This window comes from Amblyomma maculatum, chromosome 2, assembly GCF_055883805.1.
Source record: "Amblyomma maculatum isolate TAMU_Amacu chromosome 2, ASM5588380v1, whole genome shotgun sequence".
In the NCBI taxonomy this organism is placed as follows: Eukaryota; Metazoa; Arthropoda; class Arachnida; order Ixodida; family Ixodidae; genus Amblyomma; species Amblyomma maculatum.
The window spans coordinates 104,341,304-104,347,536 of NC_139345.1; positions in this window are offsets into that span (position 1 = coordinate 104,341,304).

The window sequence follows — 6,233 nt, forward strand, 5'->3', positions numbered from 1 at the left end:
CGCCCCCCTATTCAAGTTCCTCCGACTGTCTTGCGCTTCGACGCCTTTTGTAGCGCCACGCATTTCACATTGACGCTTTCGTTGATATATAACTTTTGATATAAGGTAGAGCGATAGATGGAAAAAAAAACTGTTTTAAGCAAAGGTGCTTAGGATTATTCAAACTGGCACATGTCAGCAGAATGAGTTCACGTAAGCCCGATTATGGAGGCAAAAAATTATCTTCAACGAAATCTGCCGTTGACATTGTCATGTGCTTTTTCAAGTGTTTCATAATTTTCTTTACTCTACTTTTCATTTACTTGTATTTACTTTTCAATTTACTTCTTACGTTTACCTTTTGGTTTGGTTTTGTTCAAACATTCGCTTCAAATGATGGTTTGTACATTCAGATATTCCTGCGGCGCGACTAGTTTTATGGTAAAATTCGGGACTGCGCACGGGTAATTAGGAAGTGTCAATGTCTTTATTTCGGTGATCCATACTTATGGCGAATTCGAGTGGGGGAGCAGGTGCTCTCGAGAGCACTTCGAAAGTGCTCTCGGACAAGCGGGCGCCCTCCAGTGGGAGAGCAGGAGTAGAATCATTGGCTTCCAATGGTAGAGGAGGAGGGCTTTTTTTTTTTTTCGCTCAGAGCCGCCGAGTACACTCCGGGCTGCTCCCTCGTCTAAAGCGAGAGTAGAGGAAGTCACATGGCATAAAGCGGCATATCCGCGCCGTCTTTTCTCTCTCTTTCTCTCTCTTGAGTCGGCGACGCTCAAAATAGCGGCTGCAAAGCGTCGGCGCTCGGCGGGCGGAAAGCATAGCCCAGGGGCTGTATGCATGTTTGAGAGTCGCTGCTGGCGTCGAAAGGGCCAAAGGAGGCAGATCACCGCGCTGTGAGAACAAAGGCATACAAAACAAGCGGTTCTACACGGAGAGTTGGCCTATCCTCGAATTGCAACTGCCGCCGCTGCGGGCAGGCGGGGAATGCTGGGGAGAGAAGTGCGGTCACGTGGTCGTGGCTCTCTGCTCTCGACACGCAGAGAGCATTCCCGTGGGAGGACAGTTACACCCTAACTCGGCGTGCTCCTGTACTGCTCTTCAATGCTCGGCGCCTCTGCTCACGTCCCCCAACCGAATGCGCCATTACAACAACTCTCTCCGCATACATACCGCAGCTATTTCTCAAATTGGCAGAAACTAAATATGTAATCAATTTTCACCCGGTGAATACTGAATGCACTCATTATAACTGCCGTCTATCTCACCACTGAAGTATTTTTATTACATACAGCATCGTCTGTAAACAGTAGTGGCGCTTTATAAATACGCTTCATTGAAAGTATATGAGGCGGGGTGCCTTTGAACTTATGAAACAGAGCACTCGTTTAATTGCGTAAATATTAGAAACGATTATAAGTAAAGGACACCTACACCGTAAAAGGAAAGAAGGGACGATAGATAAAGAGGAGGAGGGAAGGTAGAGATGTTAACCAGAACGGTGATAAGGTTGGTTGCCCTGAAATGGGGAAGTTGGTTGGTTTGGTTGGTTTGTGGGGTTTAACGTCCCAAAGCAACTCAGGCTATGAGAGACGCCGTAGTGGAAGACTCCGGAAATTTCGACCACCTGGGTTTCTTTAACGTGCACTGACATCGCACAGCACACGGGCGCCTTGCAATGGGGAAGTGAAATGATGGGATTAAACGGGGTAAAAGAGAAAGGGGCGAGGAACACAGCCACAATTTGCCACTCAAGACGGTTCCTCTAAAATAACACAACGATACATAACAATATAAAATGTATTCTTCCCTTTCGATAGAAATATATGTGATGGAGCCAACCAGCTGGTTTCTCTCTCTTCTTCCTTATTACCCTCTCTCCCTGAGCTATAATCAATTGAATAAAGACTTTCCTTCGATGAAGCCAGGATTTAAGCACTGCTTAAATGTGAGGTGGTGTGGCTTTAGGTTACAACACATTTTACACTCTGTGAGGAAGCGGGATCGGGAGGGAGGGGGGATGGGTACGTAAGGGAGCTTTAGCGTTGAAGGCCTCGCAGATACCCATGATGTACTTTATTCAGGTTGCCAATGTTACAAATGGGTATAGCATGCAGGTGCTTAAACACAGCCGACACATAATTTTTAAAAATTGTCGTTTTGAGATATGAATGCGGCTTCAGCAGCGCAGTCACACTACTGTAGATGGACATCCTAAAACGGGGGAATGATGTCAATAGAAATGTTGTTACCTAATTTTGGTAATAACTATATACTTCCACTCATCATCATTATCATACCGACGCCAACCTGAGTACGCCAACTGCACGGTAAAATCCTCTCCCCTATCCTTCCAATTCATCATGTCCCGTGTCAGCTGTATCTATTTTACCTCCGGAAAAATCCGGATATCATCCGCCCGCCTAACTTTCTTCCGCCCCTTTTGCGCTTGCCTTCCATTGAAATCCAGTCTGTCACGCTTACAAACCCCGGCTATCTTGTCTTCGCTCTTGTCTTCGCATTATATTACCCTCCCATGCCCATTTCTTTTTTTGGTTCCTACTATGACTTCTTTGACTTACTCTGCCTGCTTCCTATCTCTTAAAGTTACACCTACCGTTTTTCGTTCCATAGCTATTTGCGAAGTATTCAGTTTAGTTTGTACTCTTTTCGTCTGCCTCCACGTTTTTGCCCCATAGGTGAGTGCCTGTAAGATACAGCTGTTAAATACAGCTGTTCCTCTTAAGAGATCTTAGTAACCTGCCATTCATGGTCTGATAGTGCTTGCCGAATGCTATCCAGCCAAACCTGACCTTTCTAATGATTTTTCTTTCGTGATCCGGATCTGCGGCTGCTAAGTGTCCTGAGTAGACGTATTCCATAATACTTTCGGTGAGTCGCTATCATAAACAGCTATCTCTTTCGAAGGCTGTTGAGCACTACTCTTCTGCATATTAATTTTAGTCTTACCGCTCTGCTTTGCGCGCCTATGTCATTGATCTTCGTTTCTAGTTGCTGTCTCTCTACTCAGCAAGGCAATGTCGAGAGCGAAACGCAAATTATGGAAGTGTTCACTATTTATCATTATCCCTAATGGCTCCCAACCTACCTTTCTGAATACTTATTCTATACAAGGGATGAATATTATTGGAGAGATCGCGTCTCTTTGCCTAACACTCTTCCTTAATGTGATATTTGTCACTTTCTTTGATGAGAACCATGGTTCCTGCGCAGCCACTATACACATCTTCAGGTAATTTCACATGGGGTTCATCAAAAACTCTGATTTTTCGATGCCTGCATGACTACTGATGCGTAAACTGAATCAAATGATTCCTCGTAATCAGCGAATGCTCCGTATAGGGGTTGGTTCTATTCCGTGCATTTTTCTATCACGTGGTTGATAGTATGGATATGATCTATTGTAGAGTAGCCTTTACAAAAGTCTGTATAATCCTTTGACTACTTGAAGATTAATCTTGCTTTGGTTCTATTAGCGATTACCTTGCAAATACCGTGTACGCAACAAATAGTAGGTTGATCTGTCTGTAAGTGAAGTCTCGGCACCCCCTTTTTTATGGATTGAGATAATGTTAACTTTCTGCTACAATTCCGGCACCGTCGAGGTCATGAGACGTTGAGTATACAGGGTGACCAGTTTTTTCGGCATCATATCCCTCGCCCTACAAAACATCCGCAGTTATTTTAGCTTCCCCGGTTGTTTTTCCCCTTTTAATAGCTTCTAAAGCTTTCTTTACTTCGTTTTTCGTTACTGTCGGAACATCTGATAGTTAGGCCCTGCTGCATTCTCATTATCGTCCTTGTTACTTCACTTACCGTATATAACAGTGTAGAACTCATCGGCCACTTTGACTATATGTCCATATTGGTAATGACATTGGTCAAATATTTTAGGGGAATCCCCCAAGGTGGAGTAGAAACTACGAAACTACGAAAGTTTCTCAGAAACTACGAAAGTTTCTGAGAAAGCTGTATAGCTTTCCTTTGTAGCCGTATGGCTGCGCTTGGGTGGATGTCAATGAGTAATTACTCCCTTATTAGAATCCTACTCCACCTTGAGGGATTCCCCTAAAATATTTGACCAACACCATTCCCACTTCGAGTTATAGATAAATTCGCTCTCGCCCTACCATCTGATCTGCTAGCCGTCCTGGTTAGCTCAGTCGGTAGAGCGACTGCCCCGGAAAACCGGTGGTGCCGGGATCAATTCCCGGATCAGGACGAATTTTTCTTTTACTACGAAAGTTTCTGAGAAAGCTGTATAGCTTTCCTTTGCAGCCGTATGGCTGCGCTTGGGTGGATGTCAATGAGTAATTACTCCCTTATTGGTAATGACATTGCACGCCTTGTCTCTAAGCGCAAACATCTATTTCGCTCATGCCTCATTTCCTCTTTACCGTGTTAGCATACCGCCACTCTTTGGAGCCCACTCGATTTTCTCCACGTTATACTTCCATAAGTCAGATACTTTACGCTTGTTGAATATATCTTCTCTTCTAGCTCTTCTTTTGGGTTGTAGGCGTTCTTACTTCGTCGCTTCTTAATCAAATTTTTCGTCTTCTTAGATAATTTTCTGGCATCCTCTCTAACTATCCTACCACCTGCTTCTGCTGCGCAATCAGTAATAATATTTCTGAAATCCTTGCTCACTGAATCTGTATCTCCGGATATCTGTTCTACAGCAAGATCTTTCATTTCTTTAAATCTCCTCTTGCTGCTAACTCATTGAGGGGCTTATTTTTAATTTATTCCGGTCCCTTATATTTATACTTACCTGAGACTCATGGTCATATAGTCACTGCATCGCACTTTTCCAATTAGATCCACACCCGACGCTGCCAAATACATTTTATATTTATCTCGAAGCTCATTCGGGCTCGTGCATGTCAATTCATGTTCTTTCATACATCTTTTTTTTTTATTTTTTAAGAAAGCAGTCATGATTTGTAAATACTTTCCTTCAGCCAACTCAACATTTCCTAATAATTCCCCTCTGCTATTTCCCGAGCCTATGCCACAGTCGCCCAGAGCTTGGTTACAGGTTGCTGCTTGCCTATACTATAGAATTCAACACGCTCATAATTACAACATTAGAGTGTATTATGTTTTTACTTAGCCCACGGTCGATTTTTCACCTGCCTACAAGCTTTCTACTACCTGGTCATCTAGACTAAGCCGCGTAGTACAGTGCCACCTTCAATTTACACCATTTGTTAAGCGATGCCTGTCACCTTCGTGATAATGCTACATCTTACCAGCTATATGCTTATTGAGGAGGAGTCGCGCACCTAGTTCTCGACTCTCTGCAATACCAAGATATATTACGTACCACTCTTTAGTGCCATACATGCTTTGATTCCTCCTCCCACCTTGACCAATCCTTTTGACATCATATTTTGTGCCCGCTAGTTCTTCGAACAAAAGTGCGGGTCTATCCCTGCTATTTAGGGCTCAAGCGTAAAACTTTGTCAGATTCAGCCTCCCATGACAGCCTGTCCCGAGCCAGAATTCGTAACACTCTACACTTTGTCACAGGTCTCACTTGTAACGGCGACCTGACCACTGCTGTGGCTAGTTGGCCCGCAACCACTGAAAACTAGAGGCCGAGAGTTAATTCCTGCATTCATATAGAAGGTGGTGGTCAATTAGTACGTCGGTGTGGCAGAATCCTGTTGCGGTCCCTTGGATCACGCCACACCCCACACGTGGATAGGCAATTCTATCGACACACGCACTTTTTTTAATCAGGTGGAGCATTGCGCGGCCTCGGAATTCGAACCACGGTCCTCTTGAAAATGAGGCAGATGCCTTATACGTCTACGCTGTCGCTGCTCTTCATTATAACCATAAACAAAGCTGAAGAAGTTGAACGGTGCTAGCGCACCTTTGTCGCATTTCTCTTAGCCATGTAAATTGACAACCATTTTGTTCACTGCGGCCATCATTGATGAATAGCACCCTCAGGCTTTTATTATATCCAAATAAATAAATACATAAGTAAACTTAGTTGGTTTTAATAAAAGACACAATAGCCTAGCAGAGTTGTGTTATGCGATTTGTATTGAGTCCGGTCTGTTTCATGCTGTTTTTGTTTTGAAAATTTGATGTATTTATTTTCGTACGGGGAAAAGTAAGCGCAAAAAAAAAAAAGACAAACGCAAGAGAGGAGACAGGACAACGCGTTGTCCTGTCTCCTCTCTTGTGTTTGTCTTTTTTTTTTTTTGCGCTTA